Raw genomic sequence first — 21,900 nt, 5'->3', positions numbered from 1 at the left:
TTGCAAACAGCTTACATAGGTCTTTTTAGATACTAAAGTCCACAGCGAACAACTATCCACTTTTAGTGTAACTACTCTTCCATTCATCAAAAACACATCTGTCGGAGAACTGTTTTTATTTGAGACTTCTGCTACCTCCAACACATGTCTGGTTTGCGTGTTCTGGACTGTCCTCACACCATCTTCTTGTTCAGGGAATCTCGCTCCAGATTCAATATCATGAACTTGACTTGCCTCTCGACAAACCCTTGCAAAATGCCCCCTCTTTTTGCACTTTAAGCAATTAACATTTCTCATTGGACAAAATGCACTCGTCGATATGTGGCGATTGCTACCACACTTGTAGCATTTGCTCTCTCTATTCATGTTCAATTTTCTGATCCCTCTCACGGCCACCACCTCTCCCTCCTGCTTGTCCCCTTCATAGTCGACATGTACTTATGTGTCTGCTCCATACTTCTGGCAGTCTCCACTGCTACTTCTAAAGATGCATCTTTAGTCAACAGTCTTTCTTGAATCTTCATGTTGTTAGTACAGCATACTAACTTATCCCTTATCAGTGATCTGTCAATTGACCAAATTCACATGTGTGGCTCAGAGATCTCAATGCCGCTATGAAGTTCACTACTGGTTCACTAGGGTCCTGTGTTCTTTGAAAAAATGTGTGCTTCTCAAATGTTATGTTTTTCCTAGCCTCAAAATGAATCTCCAGCTTCCTTTCTGCCAAAGTGTACTGGTCTACATCTCCTTGGCCTTCTTGTGGAGACTGCGGCAAACCTTCATATGCACTTCGCCCCTCTGTGCCTAAATTATGCAAAAGGATTGCTTCCTTTCTTGCCGCAGCAAATTTGTCACCTCCAATTGCCACAAGATATGTATCAAAAAGTTTCTTCCACCTGTCCCACCTTATTGGTGGGACTCCTAGTTCCATTTGAAAAGGAGGGGGTGGGGCCATACTGGCTGCTGCCATGTTGAATATTCAGAGACCAGAATTATTATTATTTTTTATTTTTCTTAGCAATAAAAACAAATTTAAACTTTACTGCAGCTTTACCCAAATCCAAGGAGTATGCGTCTTTTCCTGTCTGAACCACAGTATGTGTGTCACTTTTGATATTCTTTGCTTCCTCTGCACATGTGCTAATCAGACCAGTCTTTGAAACAAATGTATCCTTTTAATTAGAGTCTGCGTGGAGATTGGGCATGTTTCCCCCTTTCCACTGTAGCCATGGACCTGTTTGTTTACATTCGGGTCCTTTAGGCGGTGGAGCTTGTTTTGCAGTTACTTCCTGTGGGCCGAGGGATGGGCTACACTATCGCTCTGCTGTGTACTGCCGTGTTGAGCGACGATAAGGGAACGCCCCCGTGGCCTTGCTCCTCCCCGCTCTCCCAGCACCCCTCCTCACCTGGGATCCGTTGGTGGACAGCGGGGCCAGAGCGTTCCCGCTGCACTCCCGTATGCCTCACAGGATTATGCGCTGAATGAGGAGGCTGGCAGCAGGCTCTGGCGGCACCTCTCACTGCGTTCCCTCGGGGCTTAGGGGAAAGCAGGGGTGCCGGAGCACACTGGCGGTCTACTGACACAGCCGGCATCTTGCTGCAGTGTTGCTTCCTGCCGCGGGCTCGCTGCAGAGTTCGTCCTCGTCGCCAAATGTAAGAAAGTCACAAGGGGGAAAAGTAAGTGAATACTTTTAGTTTAATATGGCGAGCCCGCCGAACAACCGCTCCTCCAGCTGCTTACACCAACTGTCACTCACATCACGCGAGCTCCCCTCTCTTAAACAAACAAAGTGACAGAAGCTCGCGCGACGGCACACACCTTAAGATAGTGCTATTCTCAACAAGGCCCCTAGTCTTGACTGGGTTTTGACAATTTATTTTACTCTCTCGCTCTTTGTCTTTAACACACACACACACACACACAAAAACACATGATTTCCCAACTAGCCACCACTTTGTCTTTTGTTTTCTCCACAGGACCATTATGAAGGGGAAAGGGGAGGTGATGGGGCCATGCCAGAAGACAAGGAAGCTGGCAGAGCAGCACTCCAGGAAAGGATAAGTACTTTGTCTTGACTGTTATTTGATTATTTTTTTACTCTCGCTTTGTCTTTTACACACACACAAACACACACACATTCTCAACTACCCACCACTTTGTCTATTGTTTTCTCCTCATCACCGTTATGAGGGAGCAGTGGTGTTGGCAGGGCAAGGGGAGGTGATGTGGTCCCACCTTGAAGACAAGGAAGCTCGCAGAGCAGCACTCCAGGAAAGGATAAGTACCTAGTCTTGACTGTTTTTTTAACTATTTTTTGACTCTCTCTCTCTGTCTATGTCTTTAACACACACACACATACTTGTCACCATTTTGTCTTTTGTTTTCTCCTCAGGAATGTTATGAGGGAGTGGTGGTGTTGGAAGGGCAAGGGGAGGTGATGGGGCCCACCAGTAGACAAGGAAGCTGGCAGAGCAGCGGCAAATGTTAAGTACCTTGTCTTGACTATTTTTTGACAGTCTCTCTTTTGTCTTTTACACACACACACACACACTTTCCCAACTAACCATCACTTTGTCTTTTTTTTCCTCCTCAGGACTGTTATGAGGGAGTGTTGGCATTGGTGGGGCATGGGAAGGTGATGGGCCCCACCAGTAAACAGCGAAGCTGGCAGAGCAGCACTCCAGGACAAAGGATAAGTACCTAGTCTTGACTGGGTTTTGACTGTTTTTTGATTCTCTCTCTCTTTGTCTTTTACACACACACAAACACACACACACACGCTTTCCCAACTAAACACCAGTTTGTCTTTTGTTTTCTCCTCAGGACTATTATGAGGGGGCAAGGGGAGGTGATGGGGCTACGCCAGAAGACAAGGAAGCTGTCACAGCAGCACTCAAGGAAAGGATAAATACCTAGCCTTGACTGTATTTTGGCCGTTTTTTACTCTCTCTTTATCTTTTACACACACACACACACATTTCCAACTAACCACCACTTTTTCTTTTGTTTTCTCCTCAAGACCATTATGAGGGAGCGTTGGCGGGGCAAGCAGAGGTGATGGGGCCCCACCAGAAGACAAGGAAGCTGGCAGGGCAGCACTCCAGAAAAGGATAATTACGTACACTTGACTGTTATTTGACTGTTTTTTGACTCTCTCGCTTTGTCTGTCACATACACACACACACATTCCCAACTACCCATCACTTTGCCTTTTGTATTCCCCTCAGCACCATTATGAGGGAGCAGTGATGTTTGCAGGGCAAGGGGCAGTGATTGGTCCCCACCAGAAGACAAGCAAGCTGGAAGAGCAGGACTCCAGGAAAAGATAAGTACCTAGTCTTCACTGTTATTTGACTGTTTTTGACTCTCTCTCTCTTTGGCTTTTACACACACACACACACACACACACACACATACACACACACACACACACACACACATGCACACTTTCCCAAATAACCACCACTTTTTCTTTTATTTTCTCCTCAGGCTTATGAGGAAGCTGTGTCTTTGGCGGGACAGGGGGGTGATGACGCCCTGCAGAAAGACAAAATACCTAGCATAGCTGCAGGAGAGGATAATTACCTTGTCTTGAATGTTTTCTGACTTCTTTTTGACTCGCTTAGACTTTTACACAAACACACACATTGACGTACATACACACACACACACACACACACATACAAAGACACAGACACACTTTCCCAAATACCACTTTGTTTTATTCTTTGTCATTATAATGCAAAACCACAGGTAATTTAGAAATATACACTTCTACATATAGGGCCTCATTATGAGGCTGGCGGTAGCCGTGCCCTTATTAAGGGCACGGCTGTAGTCGGTAATGAAATTTTACCGGGCTCATGGAATGGGCAATTACCGGTTCATGTCGACCTTGACGGACCCGGTAATTGCCCATTCCATGGGCCCAATAAAAATGGATCCCCATTCCCATTCGAGCCCCATAGGGCTCAATGGGAATGGGGAGGGAGCTAACAATGGGTGTTAATAACAGGCCCGTTGTTAGCTCCCTGGTCCCCTCACGGTTTTACCAGACGTCCTTTCTGGGTCCCACGAGGGAACCTCGTAATAGGGCGGAGTGGGTTTAACGGCACCGCCACCATTACCGGTGCCATTAAACCCATTCCGCCAGCCTCGTAATGAGGCCCATAGTCTGTCACTTCAAACACTTAACTTTTTAATATAACACTGTAGTTTTCTATTGAAGTGAAGAAGGGAATTCAAAACAGAATACACAGCCATATTAATCACTAACCCATCTTCTTCAAACAATAGCATTCGTGACCTAACCAGTCTGTAGAGCCCAGTGGACTATGGGGGCAGTTCAGGGTCAATGTACATGGATTCAGTTCTTGAAGGGCTGACAATTCAGACGCGGTGTCAAATGAGGATGTGAGTGGATCAGGCCCAGTTCGGGCATGCAGTATCATTGAGGCTCTAACAGGAAGCAGGCATTTAGAAGGGGCGAATGTGGAGGCACTTGTGGTGGAGCAGAGGCTCTTCAATGATGCAGATTGGGGTGGACCCAAGAATGCTTCGCAATTGGCCCGTACAAGTCAGGCTTTAGCCGCTGGGAGATATCAGCTAGTGACACTCCAGGTTCAGATCGGTGGGCAACGGTCGTCGAAGTAGTGATTTTGGGTGCGTTGATGTGTGATCAATGAGGCAGCAGTTCAAGGGCTAGCTTGGCTGAGCCATGTTTAAAACAGCTGGGTAGAATCGGCGAGTGACTCTCCAGTGATTTGGTTTGTGTTCCGGCACTGAGCAGTCACTTCAGGCCTAGAAGGTGACGTGCTTTGCTAGGACACAATACAGTTGCCTTGCTGGTTTAGATGCGAGCAGTAGTTCAGCTAGTTGGAGGAATTCAGACATGAACCCCAGCACTTTCCCTATTCTTCAAGATGCAGGGAACATGGAGCAACCTGTTCGGTGCAGTAAAACAGTGAGCTTTGGCTTGTCTGGCCCTCCAATTGTTGTCAGGCCTTTGCAAAGGACTCAATGTCAGGATGCCCCAGTTCAGTTTCTGCTCTTTTAGTTTAGAAGATCTGTTGCACAGTGGTTGGTCCTTGTCCAGACAAGTAGGTAACTAGAAATCAAGACTACTACATATAGACTGTCACTTCAAACACTTAACTTTTTAATAGAATACTGTTGTTTTCTATTGAAGTGAAGAAGAGAATTCTAAACAGAGTACACAAACATATGAATCACTGCTCCAGCCCATCTTCTCCATCGCTGCTTGCATGCCCCTCTTTAAGCAGGGTTGTGGAAGAATGGAGCTCTGGGTATGCGTGTCTTAATAATTTTCAGACAGTAATCATTGGAGACAGTGTGTTTCTGCACATAAAAAAACAGTCTCTAAACAGTGGTTGTAGACAAGCATATCCTCGTGTCTGTCACTATCCCCCAGCAGCACTGAATACACACTCCAAATTGACACTTGCCGGGGGAACACTAAGGACTTCAGCAGCCCCTCGTGCCGATTCAAGCCACACATCCTTCTTTTCTTACCAGTGCTGTAGGGGTTCACCTTTTGGCATAGATGTATCTAGCACATATGCCGCTAAAGCCTTCTGATGCCCTGGCATGGGGGCTTTCCTCCTCAACATGAGGCAAATCCAATTGCACAAAAGATGGATGCATCCACCCCCAGAAGGAGACCTTCCATCACCTTCAACTGCCATGGTAGCGGTTACCAGAAATTTCATCGAAAAAAATTGGTCGACTGGACAAATGGTCGAACCAATTTCGTTGAAAACCAAATGGTCGAATTTTTATTTTTGCTATTTTTACCCTTTTTTTTGGGGGGGGCCCCCAGCCCCCTTTTTTTTCTAAAAAACACTTTTTTTCCCTAAACTACAACCTTAAAAATAAATATATAAATTAAAAAAAAATCGACCATTTGGTTTTCGACGAAATTACGTCGACCAAATGTCCTGTCGACCAATTGTTGTCGATGAAATGTCCGGACACCCATGGTAGCACTACTGCCTATGCTTCTGTGGAAGACTTACTTAAGTTTGTCCTCACATGTTTTTCTGCACCTGTCAATTATGGAACAAGACTGCTCTTCAGGGAAAAGACCAGATACACACTCCCGGCACTGTGGGTCCAAAATTTTTATATACAAGTAATTTCTTTAAATTGCAATGATCTGTGGGTCTGCCCACAAGCACGTCAACAGTTTCCTGCACTGCATCCCAATTTCCTCACACTCTGTATCCTCTAGCAGTGTTCAACTATGCTGCATGTTCTCCAAACCCCTTTCAAGAAGACCAATGAGTGGCAAGATTTCATGCAGGCCCACTTCCTGGTGACTCACGCTCACAGTTACTTCCTCAAATGGCAGAAGTACTTTTGCAGACAATGCCAATCCAGGACCACTTGCTTGCAGACGGATCAGTGCCACCCAGATCATAGGCTTGCCAGTGTGTCATGCAATAGTCAATCACTGCAAGGCATTGTTCCAGGAGGCACTCTAACATATCAAGAGTAGAATTCCAGTGCGTGACAACCTCCAACTTGATCTGGTGGTATGGCAGATGATGTGTGTCCTGGAAGTGTGTCAATGCATTGCACCCGATATAGTAGCGGCGGAAGTGTGCACATATCTTGCATGCACAAAGAAGCATTTCAGCATGGGTGGGGTCTTTTAGGAACCATGTGACAATAATATTAATTACATGTGCAAATCATGGAATGCTGCGTATCTTGGCCGGCTTCAGGGCTGCCACAATATTGCTACCATTAACTGCAGTAACACAGCCAACCTTGACAGAGCGTGAACCAAGCCACTATGTAATAACTGAATCAAATTTGGCACGAATTTCTGATGTCTTGTGTCACATCTGATCAAATCTCTACCAGCAGAGTGTTGCTGGTTGGCGGTGATTGCTTGAAACAATATGTGGTGTGCTTGGAAACCCATATGTGCTGCTTGATTGTGTTTGACCGAAGGAGACCCAGTGTGCTGGTACAGTCATGTAATCAGTGCTCTGAGCACCAGTCCACATGTTCATGTTGAGGTGAGCCTCCTTCGCTCTGACCCTTGCAATGCCTTGTCCAGTTCTTCCACCAGCTTTTTTGAAATAACGACCGCTTGAGAAATAATGCCGACTTAGGATCTTCCACGTTGGCACAGCGCATGCCATCAGGTTTGCTGACATAAGGCATTTGCTTCTCCAAAATCTCTGTAATCACCGGCAGGCGCATGTTACCTGTAATGTGTGTTTTTGGCTTAGTACCACATATTGGATGCTCCTGCTGCGTTTGAGGTCCATCGCCATTTCTGCTCCTGTTCTAGCCCACTTGGCTCCATACACAGTTATGGTGTTTTTTCTTGTGGGCTATTTGACCTGAAGTGCCTAGATGTTTCCCTGCCTTGCCCCTGCTCACCTCCTTTTTGCATTAGGAACACATTGCAATGTTACACCTTGGTTTGTCAGAAATGAGGTAAGCCCAAACTTTAGACTTTCTGTCGAATGGGGTACTGCTACATTCTGTTTGTGGGTGCTAGATTGGTGCAAATGATGCAGGAGTGTGGGCTTCCTGATGCTGAGCGCAGTTGGCAGACTCTACGCAAATCACATTGTCATTTTCTTCAATGTCAGATATTTCTTCAACAGTTGAGTCGCTAGACTCCTCCTCATCAGCCAGATATAGCGAATTGGTTGATCCGGCTTTTGGAATTTTGTGGATCCCCTCACCGCTAGCACTGGCCACAACACTGCAATCTGTTGCTGCTTTGTGGTTTCCTTGGTGAACAACATCACTGGTGGTCAACAGTCCAATTGCCAGTGAATGTGTTGACCCACAGGAATGTAGAAGAGTATCATTATCCGTCTCAATTATGTAAGCTAAAGCAAGTGCATCACACATACCGAAAAAAATGAGTTGGCCATGTTATTTTATTTGCTGTCCTGTGAAAAAGCAACATACATAGCCTATTAGCAGCTGAGCCACCCTACACACATCCCTAATTAAAGTGGGGTAAAATGGCATGTGGAAGCATGAGACAAGACATTTCAAGTACAAGCTCCCAACAATGTAAAAGCAACACTTAAGTTGTCCCAACCACTCCCTCAAAAGCCTGGGCAACACACAACTTTAGTTTATCCCGCCATGCTTAGTCATCATTGCAATGACCTGGATCAGAACTAATAGAAGCTCAGCATGGGCGCCTTGGTCGCCCTCTTCATGGTGGAGGTGTACCGATTCCAAGGCCAGCCACGTAGACATCAACTCGTCAGTGGCAGAGGAAGCCTACTGCTGTGATGACGAGAAGATGAACACATCAGAAAAAGCACGCTTAATTAGATTAGGCTGTGCGAGTCTGTTACCTAGGTGCCTGAAGGCTTCCCCCCAAATGCATGGGTGGCACACAACTTCAGTTTACCTCGCCAATCCAACGACGTGTATCAGCGGCAGTAGCTTCTTATCACAGCCTTTACGACAACTGCCTAAATTCTGCTAAACGCACGTAGTCCTCTGATCTTCATTATACTCAATCTGCTCATCCTAGGCGTCTGTTTCAAACTTTAACCCGCCTTCTCTCTCCTCCTTCCCCTCATCCTTCTATTAATTCTACTCTTTCTGCTTCCTTTTTTTCCTCTAAGTTCTATTCTTTACATCAGGACATTGTTAACTCATCCTCTGCTAATACTGTATTTTCGCACCCACCTAAACCTCTAACCTTCTTTTTTGGACTTTGCTCCTGTGTCCAACTCTGATGCAACACTTCTGTTGGCCAAAGTCCATCCAACGGCAGCTCCTGTGGATCCTATCCCATCTGGTCTTATTCCCAAAATCTATCCTTCCTTTGTACCATTCCTTGTCTCATTCTTTAATATTTGTCTCTGTACATCTATCATTCCCACAGCTTTCAAACATGCTACCATCATTCCCATTCTAAAAAACCTTCAGCTAATCCTCTCATTGTTTTTAATGTCCGCCCTATTTCTTTTCTATCCTATTTATCTAAGCTTCTGGAGCACCTCATCTATTCTCAGACTTCTTCGTTTGTTAATGATCTATCTCTTCTCCCACATTTTCAGTCTGGGTTTTGTCCTCGTCACTCCACAGAGACTGCTTTAATGTGTGTACTTAACTCACTTCTTTCAGCTCGTCACACTAAACACTCTTCTTTTCTTATTCTTCTTGATCTAACAGCAGCTTTCGACACGGTTGATCACTCTTTGCTTTTGGATTCTCTCTCTTCATTTGGGTTTAGGGGTTCTGTTCTTTCCTGGTTCTCCTCTTATCTACCTAACAGAACTTTTTCCGTCTCTTGGGGTGGAAAGACTTCCTCACCTCTCCCTCTTGAGCACGGTGTTCCCCAAGGTTGAGTCTTGGGCCCATTGCTATTTTCTCTCTATACTACTTGCTCCTGTCACTTCTTCCTTCGGACTCCCTCATCACCTCTCACCGGCGGCACACAACTTTATCTAACCATTTCATCTTTCACGCCAGAAATTCACCACACTCTTACCACCTGTCTCTCTTCCATTAAATCATGGATGGCATAGCACTTCCTCACCCTAAATGCTGGGAAAACTGAGGTTCTATTCTTCCGTGCCAACACAATTGCCCCTGTGCCCCCACCACTGTCTATCACTTTTCCCCCTTCTACTCTTTCTATTTTTCCTACTGCACGCAATTTTGATCTTTATCTGGACTCTAATCTTTCTTTTACCCATCATATTTCCCTCACATCCCGTTCTTGCCGCTTTTATCTTTATAATATTCAGAAAGTTTGTTCCTCTCTCACTTTCCATGTGACTAAACTTCTGATCTCTTCTCTTATATTCTCCTGACTCTTCTATTGTTCTGTCACGCTCTTTGGTTTCCCTTCCTCTCACCTTGCTCCTTTGAAATCAATATACAATTCCTCTCTTCGTGTACTTTGTCTTCTCTCCTACCGTAATTCTATCTCAGCATCGCTTGCATCTCCTGAATGGTTACCTTTTCATTCCCAACTTAAATTTAATTTTCTGTGTTTAGTCTTTAGATCTCTTTATGGGCTAGCTCCAGACTATCTTGCTGCTCTCCTGTCCATTTATACTCCTTCTCGCTCCTCCTGTCTCTTTAAGTTGACTATCCTCCATCCCCCCTGTGCCCACTCCCATTTTCATTCCTAAGATAGTGCTATTCTCAACAAGGCCCCTAGTCTTGACTGGGTTTTGACAATTTATTTTACTCTCTCGCTCTTTGTCTTTAACACACACACACACACACAAAAACACATGATTTCCCAACTAGCCACCACTTCGTCTTTTGTTTTCTCCACAGGACCATTATGAAGGGGAAAGGGGAGGTGATGGGGCCATGCCAGAAGACAAGGAAGCTGGCAGAGCAGCACTCCAGGAAAGGATAAGTACTTTGTCTTGACTGTTATTTGATTATTTTTTTACTCTCGCTTTGTCTTTTACACACACACAAACACACACACATTCTCAACTACCCACCACTTTGTCTATTGTTTTCTCCTCATCACCGTTATGAGGGAGCGGTGGTGTTGGCAGGGCAAGGGGAGGTGATGTGGTCCCACCTTGAAGACAAGGAAGCTCGCAGAGCAGCACTCCAGGAAAGGATAAGTACCTAGTCTTGACTGTTTTTTTAACTATTTTTTGACTCTCTCTCTCTGTCTATGTCTTTAACACACACACACATACTTGTCACCATTTTGTCTTTTGTTTTCTCCTCAGGAATGTTATGAGGGAGTGGTGGTGTTGGAAGGGCAAGGGGAGGTGATGGGGCCCACCAGTAGACAAGGAAGCTGGCAGAGCAGCGGCAAATGTTAAGTACCTTGTCTTGACTATTTTTTGACAGTCTCTCTTTTGTCTTTTACACACACACACACACACACTTTCCCAACTAACCATCACTTTGTCTTTTTTTTCCTCCTCAGGACTGTTATGAGGGAGTGTTGGCATTGGTGGGGCATGGGAAGGTGATGGGCCCCACCAGTAAACAGCGAAGCTGGCAGAGCAGCACTCCAGGACAAAGGATAAGTACCTAGTCTTGACTGGGTTTTGACTGTTTTTTGATTCTCTCTCTCTTTGTCTTTTACACACACACAAACACACACACACACGCTTTCCCAACTAAACACCAGTTTGTCTTTTGTTTTCTCCTCAGGACTATTATGAGGGGGCAAGGGGAGGTGATGGGGCTACGCCAGAAGACAAGGAAGCTGTCACAGCAGCACTCAAGGAAAGGATAAATACCTAGCCTTGACTGTATTTTGGCCGTTTTTTACTCTCTCTTTATCTTTTACACACACACACACATTTCCAACTAACCACCACTTTTTCTTTTGTTTTCTCCTCAAGACCATTATGAGGGAGCGTTGGCGGGGCAAGCAGAGGTGATGGGGCCCCACCAGAAGACAAGGAAGCTGGCAGGGCAGCACTCCAGAAAAGGATAATTACGTACACTTGACTGTTATTTGACTGTTTTTTGACTCTCTCGCTTTGTCTGTCACATACACACACACACATTCCCAACTACCCATCACTTTGCCTTTTGTATTCCCCTCAGCACCATTATGAGGGAGCAGTGATGTTTGCAGGGCAAGGGGCAGTGATTGGTCCCCACCAGAAGACAAGCAAGCTGGAAGAGCAGGACTCCAGGAAAAGATAAGTACCTAGTCTTCACTGTTATTTGACTGTTTTTGACTCTCTCTCTCTTTGGCTTTTACACACACACACACACACACACACACACATACACACACACACACACACACACACACATGCACACTTTCCCAACTAACCACCACTTTTTCTTTTATTTTCTCCTCAGGCTTATGAGGAAGCTGTGTCTTTGGCGGGACAGGGGGGTGATGACGCCCTGCAGAAAGACAAAATACCTAGCATAGCTGCAGGAGAGGATAATTACCTTGTCTTGAATGTTTTCTGACTTCTTTTTGACTCGCTTAGACTTTTACACAAACACACACATTGACGTACATACACACACACACACACACACACACACACACACATACAAAGACACAGACACACTTTCCCAAATACCACTTTGTTTTATTCTTTGTCATTATAATGCAAAACCACAGGTAATTTAGAAATATACACTTCTACATATAGGGCCTCATTATGAGGCTGGCGGTAGCCGTGCCCTTATTAAGGGCACGGCTGTAGTCGGTAATGAAATTTTACCGGGCTCATGGAATGGGCAATTACCGGTTCATGTCGACCTTGACGGACCCGGTAATTGCCCATTCCATGGGCCCAATAAAAATGGATCCCCATTCCCATTCGAGCCCCGTAGGGCTCAATGGGAATGGGGAGGGAGCTAACAATGGGTGTTAATAACAGGCCCGTTGTTAGCTCCCTGGTCCCCTCACGGTTTTACCAGACGTCCTTTCTGGGTCCCACGAGGGAACCTCGTAATAGGGCGGAGTGGGTTTAACGGCACCGCCACCATTACCGGTGCCATTAAACCCATTCCGCCAGCCTCGTAATGAGGCCCATAGTCTGTCACTTGAAACACTTAACTTTTTAATATAACACTGTAGTTTTCTATTGAAGTGAAGAAGGGAATTCAAAACAGAATACACAGCCATATTAATCACTAACCCATCTTCTTCAAACAATAGCATTCGTGACCTAACCAGTCTGTAGAGCCCAGTGGACTATGGGGGCAGTTCAGGGTCAATGTACATGGATTCAGTTCTTGAAGGGCTGGCAATTCAGACGCGGTGTCAAATGAGGATGTGAGTGGATCAGGCCCAGTTCGGGCATGCAGTATCATTGAGGCTCTAACAGGAAGCAGGCATTTAGAAGGGGTGAATGTGGAGGCACTTGTGGTGGAGCAGAGGCTCTTCAATGATGCAGATTGGGGTGGACCCAAGAATGCTTCGCAATTGGCCCGTACAAGTCAGGCTTTAGCCGCTGGGAGATATCAGCTAGTGACACTCCAGGTTCAGATCGGTGGGCAACGGTCGTCGAAGTAGTGATTTTGGGTGCGTTGATGTGTGATCAATGAGGCAGCAGTTCAAGGGCTAGCTTGGCTGAGCCATGTTTAAAACAGCTGGGTAGAATCGGCGAGTGACTCTCCAGTGATTTGGTTTGTGTTCCGGCACTGAGCAGTCACTTCAGGCCTAGAAGGTGACGTGCTTTGCTAGGACACAATACAGTTGCCTTGCTGGTTTAGATGCGAGCAGTAGTTCAGCTAGTTGGAGGAATTCAGACATGAACCCCAGCACTTTCCCTATTCTTCAAGATGCAGGGAACATGGAGCAACCTGTTCGGTGCAGTAAAACAGTGAGCTTTGGCTTGTCTGGCCCTCCAATTGTTGTCAGGCCTTTGCAAAGGACTCAATGTCAGGATGCCCCAGTTCAGTTTCTGCTCTTTTAGTTTAGAAGATCTGTTGCACAGTGGTTGGTCCTTGTCCAGACAAGTAGGTAACTAGAAATCAAGACTACTACATATAGACTGTCACTTCAAACACTTAACTTTTTAATAGAATACTGTTGTTTTCTATTGAAGTGAAGAAGAGAATTCTAAACAGAGTACACAAACATATGAATCACTGCTCCAGCCCATCTTCTCCATCGCTGCTTGCATGCCCCTCTTTAAGCAGGGTTGTGGAAGAATGGAGCTCTGGGTATGCGTGTCTTAATAATTTTCAGACAGTAATCATTGGAGACAGTGTGTTTCTGCACATAAAGAAACAGTCTCTAAACAGTGGTTGTAGACAAGCATATCCTCGTGTCTGTCACTATCCCCCAGCAGCACTGAATACACACTCCAAATTGACACTTGCCGGGGGAACACTAAGGACTTCAGCAGCCCCTCGTGCCGATTCAAGCCACACATCCTTCTTTTCTTACCAGTGCTGTAGGGGTTCACCTTTTGGCATAGATGTATCTAGCACATATGCCGCTAAAGCCTTCTGATGCCCTGGCATGGGGGCTTTCCTCCTCAACATGAGGCAAATCCAATTGCACAAAAGATGGATGCATCCACCCCCAGAAGGAGACCTTCCATCACCTTCAACTGCCATGGTAGCGGTTACCAGAAATTTCATCGAAAAAAATTGGTCGACTGGACAAATGGTCGAACCAATTTCGTTGAAAACCAAATGGTCGAATTTTTATTTTTTCTATTTTTACCCTTTTTTGGGGGGGGGCCCCCCCAGCCCCCTTTTTTTTCTAAAAAACACTTTTTTTCCCTAAACTACAACCTTAAAAATAAATATATAAATTAAAAAAAAAATCGACCATTTGGTTTTCGACGAAATTACGTCGACCAAATGTCCTGTCGACCAATTGTTGTCGATGAAATGTCCGGACACCCATGGTAGCACTACTGCCTATGCTTCTGTGGAAGACTTACTTAAGTTTGTCCTCACATGTTTTTCTGCACCTGTCAATTATGGAACAAGACTGCTCTTCAGGGAAAAGACCAGATACACACTCCCGGCACTGTGGGTCCAAAATTTTTATATATAAGTAATTTCTTCAAATTGCAATGATCTGTGGGTCTGCCCACAAGCACGTCAACAGTTTCCTGCACTGCATCCCAATTTCCTCACACTCTGTATCCTCTAGCAGTGTTCAACTATGCTGCATGTTCTCCAAACCCCTTTCAAGAAGACCAATGAGTGGCAAGATTTCATGCAGGCCCACTTCCTGGTGACTCACGCTCACAGTTACTTCCTCAAATGGCAGAAGTACTTTTGCAGACAATGCCAATCCAGGACCACTTGCTTGCAGACGGATCAGTGCCACCCAGATCATAGGCTTGCCAGTGTGTCATGCAATAGTCAATCACTGCAAGGCATTGTTCCAGGAGGCACTCTAACATATCAAGAGTAGAATTCCAGTGCGTGACAACCTCCAACTTGATCTGGTGGTATGGCAGATGATGTGTGTCCTGGAAGTGTGTCAATGCATTGCACCCGATATAGTAGCGGCGGAAGTGTGCACATATCTTGCATGCACAAAGAAGCATTTCAGCATGGGTGGGGTCTTTTAGGAACCATGTGACAATAATATTAATTACATGTGCAAATCATGGAATGCTGCGTATCTTGGCCGGCTTCAGGGCTGCCACAATATTGCTACCATTAACTGCAGTAACACAGCCAACCTTGACAGAGCGTGAACCAAGCCACTATGTAATAACTGAATCAAATTTGGCACGAATTTCTGATGTCTTGTGTCACATCTGATCAAATCTCTACCAGCAGAGTGTTGCTGGTTGGCGGTGATTGCTTGAAACAATATGTGGTGTGCTTGGAAATCCATATGTGCTGCTTGATTGTGTTTGACCGAAGGAGACCCAGTGTGCTGGTACAGTCATGTAATCAGTGCTCTGAGCACCAGTCCACATGTTCATGTTGAGGTGAGCCTCCTTCGCTCTGACCCTTGCAATGCCTTGTCCAGTTCTTCCACCAGCTTTTTTGAAATAACGACCGCTTGAGAAATAATGCCGACTTAGGATCTTCCACGTTGGCATAGCGCATGCCATCAGGTTTGCTGACATAAGGCATTTGCTTCTCCAAAATCTCTGTAATCACCGGCAGGCGCATGTTACCTGTAATGTGTGTTTTTGGCTTAGTACCACATATTGGATGCTCCTGCTGCGTTTGGGGTCCATCGCCATTTCTGCTCCTGTTCTAGCCCACTTGGCTCCATACACAGTTATGGTGTTTTTTCTTGTGGGCTATTTGACCTGAAGTGCCTAGATGTTTCCCTGCCTTGCCCCTGCTCACCTCCTTTTTGCATTAGGAACACATTGCAATGTTACACCTTGGTTTGTCAGAAATGAGGTAAGCCCAAACTTTAGACTTTCTGTCGAATGGGGTACTGCTACATTCTGTTTGTGGGTGCTAGATTGGTGCAAATGATGCAGGAGTGTGGGCTTCCTGATGCTGAGCGCAGTTGGCAGACTCTACGCAAATCACATTGTCATTTTCTTCAATGTCAGATATTTCTTCAACAGTTGAGTCGCTAGACTCCTCCTCATCAGCCAGATATAGCGAATTGGTTGATCCGGCTTTTGGAATTTTGTGGATCCCCTCACCGCTAGCACTGGCCACAACACTGCAATCTGTTGCTGCTTTGTGGTTTCCTTGGTGAACAACATCACTGGTGGTCAACAGTCCAATTGCCAGTGAATGTGTTGACCCACAGGAATGTAGAGGAGTATCATCATCCGTCTCAATTATGTAAGCTAAAGCAAGTGCATCACACATACCGAAAAAAATGAGTTGGCCATGTTATTTTATTTGCTGTCCTGTGAAAAAGCAACATACATAGCCTATTAGCAGCTGAGCCACCCTACACACATCCCTAATTAAAGTGGGGTAAAATGGCATGTGGAAGCATGAGACAAGACATTTCAAGTACAAGCTCCCAACAATGTAAAAGCAACACTTAAGTTGTCCCAACCACTCCCTCAAAAGCCTGGGCAACACACAACTTTAGTTTATCCCGCCATGCTTAGTCATCATTGCAATGACCTGGATCAGAACTAGTAGAAGCTCAGCATGGGCGCCTTGGTCGCCCTGTTCATGGTGGAGGTGTACCGATTCCAAGGCCAGCCACGTAGACATCAACTCGTCAGTGGCAGAGGAAGCCTACTGCTGTGATGACGAGAATATGAACACATCAGAAAAAGCACGCTTAATTAGATTAGGCTGTGCGAGTCTGTTACCTAGGTGCCTGAAGGCTTCCCCCCAAATGCATGGGTGGCACACAACTTCAGTTTACCTCGCCAATGCAACGACGTGTATCAGCGGCAGTAGCTTCTTATCACAGCCTTTACGACAACTGCCTAAATTTTGCTAAACGCACGTAGTCCTCTGATCTTCATTATACTCAATCTGCTCATCCTAGGCGTCTGTTTCAAACTTTAACCCGCCTTCTCTCTCCTCCTTCCCCTCATCCTTCTATTAATTCTACTCTTTCTGCTTCCTTTTTTTCCTCTAAGGTCTATTCTTTACATCAGGACATTGTTAACTCATCCTCTGCTAATACTGTATTTTCGCACCCACCTAAACCTCTAACCTTCTTTTTTGGACTTTGCTCCTGTGTCCAACTCTGATGCAACACTTCTGTTGGCCAAAGTCCATCCAACGGCAGCTCCTGTGGATCCTATCCCATCTGCTCTTATTCCCAAAATCTATCCTTCCTTTGTACCATTCCTTGTCTCATTCTTTAATATTTGTCTCTGTACATCTATCATTCCCACAGCTTTCAAACATGCTACCATCATTCCCATTCTAAAAAACCTTCAGCTAATCCTCTCATTGTTTTTAATGTCCGCCCTATTTCTTTTCTATCCTATTTATCTAAGCTTCTGGAGCACCTCATCTATTCTCAGACTTCTTCGTTTGTTAATGATCTATCTCTTCTCCCACATTTTCAGTCTGGGTTTTGTCCTCGTCACTCCACAGAGACTGCTTTAATGTGTGTACTTAACTCACTTCTTTCAGCTCGTCACACTAAACACTCTTCTTTTCTTATTCTTCTTGATCTAACAGCAGCTTTCGACACGGTTGATCACTCTTTGCTTTTGGATTCTCTCTCTTCATTTGGGTTTAGGGGTTCTGTTCTTTCCTGGTTCTCCTCTTATCTACCTAACAGAACTTTTTCCGTCTCTTGGGGTGGAAAGACTTCCTCACCTCTCCCTCTTGAGCACGGTGTTCCCCTAGGTTGAGTCTTGGGCCCATTGCTATTTTCTCTCTATACTACTTGCTCCTGTCACTTCTTCCTTCGGACTCCCTCATCACCTCTCACCGGCGGCACACAACTTTTTCTAACCATATCATCTTTCACGCCAGAAATTCATCACACTCTTACCACCTGTCTCTCTTCCATTAAATCATGGATGGCATAGCACTTCCTCACCCTAAATGCTGGGAAAACTGAGGTTCTATTCTTCCGTACCAACACAATTGCCCCTGAGCCCCCACCACTGTCTATCACTTTTCCCCCTTCTACTCTTTCTATTTTTCCTACTGCACACAATCTTGATCTTTATCTGGACTCTAATCTTTCTTTTATCCATCATATTTCCCTCACATCCCGTTCTTGCCGCTTTTATCTTTATAATATTCAGAAAGTTTGTTCCTCTCTCACTTTCCATGTGACTAAACTTCTGATCTCTTCTCTTATATTCTCCTGACTCTTCTATTGTTCTGTCACGCTCTTTGGTTTCCCTTCGTCTCGCCTTGCTCCTTTGAAATCAATATACAATTCCTCTCTTCGTGTACTTTGTCTTCTCTCCTACCGTAATTCTATCTCAGCATTGCTTGCATCTCTTGAATGGTTACCTTTTCATTCCCAACTTAAATTTAATTTTCTGTGTTTAGTCTTTAGATCTCTTTATGGGCTAGCTCCAGACTATCTTGCTGCTCTCCTGTCCATTTATACTCCTTCTCGCTCTTTTCGCTCCTCCTGTCTCTTTAAGTTGACTGTCCTCCATCCCCCCTGTGCCCACTCCCATTTTCATTCCTTCCAGCTTCTTGCTCCTCTTCATTGGAACATTATTCCTCTATCTCTTTGGTCTATCACGGTCTACTCTCTCTTTCGGGTCTCTTTGAAAAATCATCTTCTTCAATGTCCATGATTGTTCGCTTTCAGAATTGATATTTGACTTACTTTACAGTTCATTATTTTTGTACTGTTGGTTTTAACTTTGTGCAGCGCTTTGGACAAAAGCGCTATATAACACTCAATAAAATACAAACAAAATACAAATAGAAGCTTAGCGCAGTTGCTCTGGTCACCCTGTCATTGTGGAGGTGTACCGACTCCAAGGCCAGCCACATAGTTGTCAACTTGTGAGTGGCAGAGCAAGCCTTCTGCTTCTGATGACGAGAAGATGAAAACACCAGAAAAAAGCACACTGGATTTGTAGTTACTTGTGTATTTTCATCATAATGCTAACTCACTAATGCAATGAGGTGGATCAGCACTAGTAGAAGATCAGCATGATCACCCTGGTCCCCTGGTCATGGGGGAGATGTACTGATTACAAGGACAGCCACGTGGTCTTGACTTGTCAGTGGCAGATGAAGCCTTCTGCTACTGATGACGGGAAGATGAACACACCAGAAAAAAGCACACTCAATTAGATTAGGTTGAATGAGTCTGTTACCTAGGTGCCTGAAGTCCCTCCCTCCAAAAGCATGACGACACACAACTTAAGTTACCCCGCCATACTTACTCACCAATGCAACAAAGTGGATCAACACTAGTAGAAGCTCAGCATGGTCGCTGTGGTCGTTGTGGAGCTGTGCCAACTCAAAGGTCAGCCACATAGTGTTGACTCGACAGAGAAAGCCTGCTGCTACTGATGACAAGAAGATGAGCACACCAGAAAAAAGCACACTTAATTGGATTAGGCTGGCAAAGTCTGTTACCTGTGTGCTTGAAGCCCCTCCCTCCAAATGCATGGGTGACACACAACTTAAGTTTACCCCGCCACTGCAACGAGGTGGATCAGCAGAAGTAGAAGCTCAGCGTGGTTGCCCTGGTCACCTTGTCATTGTGGAGGTGTACCAACTCCAAGGCCAACCACGTAGTTGTCGACTCGTCAGTGGCAGAGGAAAACTTCAGCTATTGATGATGAGAAGATGAACACACCAGAAAAAGCACACTCACTTAGAATAGGTTGGGCGAGTCTGTTGTCGAGGTTCCTAAAGCCCCTCACCCAAATGCATAGGCAACACACAGTTGTACCCCCCCCATGACCAATTGCACTAGGTGGAAAAGCTCTACAAGTGCACCATGGTTGTTTTGCGCCTACCCTTGTTGCCTTGACCGCCTTGGCTGCCTTGGTCACGTTGGTGGTCGTCTGTACCCAAGACAGCCACGTAGATGTCAGTGACAGAGGAATCCAGCTGCAACAGTGATGAACCACACCCCAGAAAAAGCACAAAGGTGGACATAATTCAGAGGTAGAGAGAAGTAGAGAGAAAAATATGTTACAGATGTAATATTGTAGGACATTATGTACATTGAAACTCATCACCTTTGATTTTGATCGCTTCACTTAGAAGCCAAGACATTTCTTGAGGCCTTGAAAAAGACCCAGAAGGGGTTGAAACACGTGTTGGCTGTGGTTCTTCAAGCTACATAGAAAGAGTTATTTCTTTAGTTAAGTTCTTATTTTTACATGTATACTCAAATAGCTGGCAAAAGCATTACACTAACCTACATTGTTTACTTTGACTTAGGGATCAAGCGTGACTGTGTCAGGGGGAATTATTGGGTTACTTACACTTTTCACAATTGGACTCATCACGAGTTAGGCGGCAGAGCGTAAATGCGGCAGTAACGCTATTACCCCCACATGTAAGGATTGGCCCAATCATGAGTCAGGCAGTAAGTGGGAGTATTACCTCCAGCTTTTTGCTGGAGGTACAAATGTCCACTTACCACCCATTTCTGGCTAATTGCAGCGCTATTGCCGCTGGTGTAATTGCCGCCGGTGGTAATAGCACCCCCCAGCCGAAGTGGGCCAATGGACCCAATGGGGAAGGGGAGCTTACCATTGTAGCGCTACTCGTGATCTGGTGCTAATAGCGCCTGACCAAATAGCGCTATTGCTATTTGTGATGGTGGTATCCCGCCAGTAATACCGCTAGGATACTGCGAGACTCCTGATGTGGCCCAATGTCTGAATGACAACACATACAAAGTACAGTGCTTACAGATCCCCGCCCTTGTTACATATTGCAGCCCAGAAAGCAACAATATGGTGACATGACTAATAGAAAAGTGTGGGTTAAAAATATGCCAAAACTGCAAAGCAAATATGCATTGGTTAAATGTTACTGAGTATAAAAACTAAAGGATAGGACAAGTCATGCCAAACAAGCATAGAATTACATGCGAGAGACTGTATGCTGCATATGTATTAACATTTAACTGCATACGAAGGGAGTGCTATCTGTGGTATTCAAGTCAGATTATTACAACATATATGTGCAATAAAGGAAAGATAATATGCTTAACCACTGGCAAATCATTTCTCAGAAGTCCGTAGATGTGATATAAGTGGATTTGGGATTTTGGGATTGATCATATTCCAGTGCATCACCATGGTGGCGACAGACAGGAGATTTTGAGGCAATGGTTAAGTCAGACGTATTAGAAACTTGGGCACATAGAATCTCAAAGACACCAAATAGATGAAGAGCTGCATTTCTTTATTAGAATTTAGACTTCGAAGATGAAAGATAATAGAATTGCCTGCAGTAAGATAAGCAACAGTCTGCACAATTAGGCAGCCTTGTGACACTATTGAATGAGATATGAATGACAATTGAAGATAAGAACCGGGGTTGCCAAAACTACTGCCAGATGCTCTTGTACTATCAATGTATTCCATTTGAAGTGGACTTTTATGACAGATGCACGCTATTTTAGATCAGCCAATTGCAAAATACGATGCTAGGCTAACATTGAGTATCACTTATGTAGAGTGAGAATGTTCAAGGGACACTATTTCAATATGTTCAATATGTGTTTTGAAAAGAAAGCAAAACCTAGTTGTAATTATTGTTGCATTGTTTCAATTTGATACACACAATTGGAGATCTGAGCAAGTGCAAGTGGTTCAGTAGGATAATATTGCAGAGATAGTTAACATATTGAATGAATGGTTCATGGAGCTGATGGCGTCTTGTGAATAATGATAATAATATCACTGATGTAACAAATCAGAAACTATAAGAAAGTATGCTGGTATAGACTTATAGAGAGATAGTGGGCTTTCTGGTAATTCAATGGCATCTTATGCTGCAATTGTATACCAGCATGTAATGTATCTGCGTACCAGACGTCATGAGAGGGCTTATTATTATAGGGTCTACTCACTGTGAATGACCTAATCATT

The sequence above is a fragment of the Ambystoma mexicanum genome, chromosome 5p (assembly GCF_040938575.1).
Source record: "Ambystoma mexicanum isolate Mex_15411 chromosome 5p, UKY_AmexF1_1, whole genome shotgun sequence".
Lineage (NCBI taxonomy): Eukaryota > Metazoa > Chordata > Amphibia > Caudata > Ambystomatidae > Ambystoma > Ambystoma mexicanum.
The sequence above is the reverse complement of the archived record's forward strand: the minus strand, read 5'-3'. Positions refer to the sequence as shown.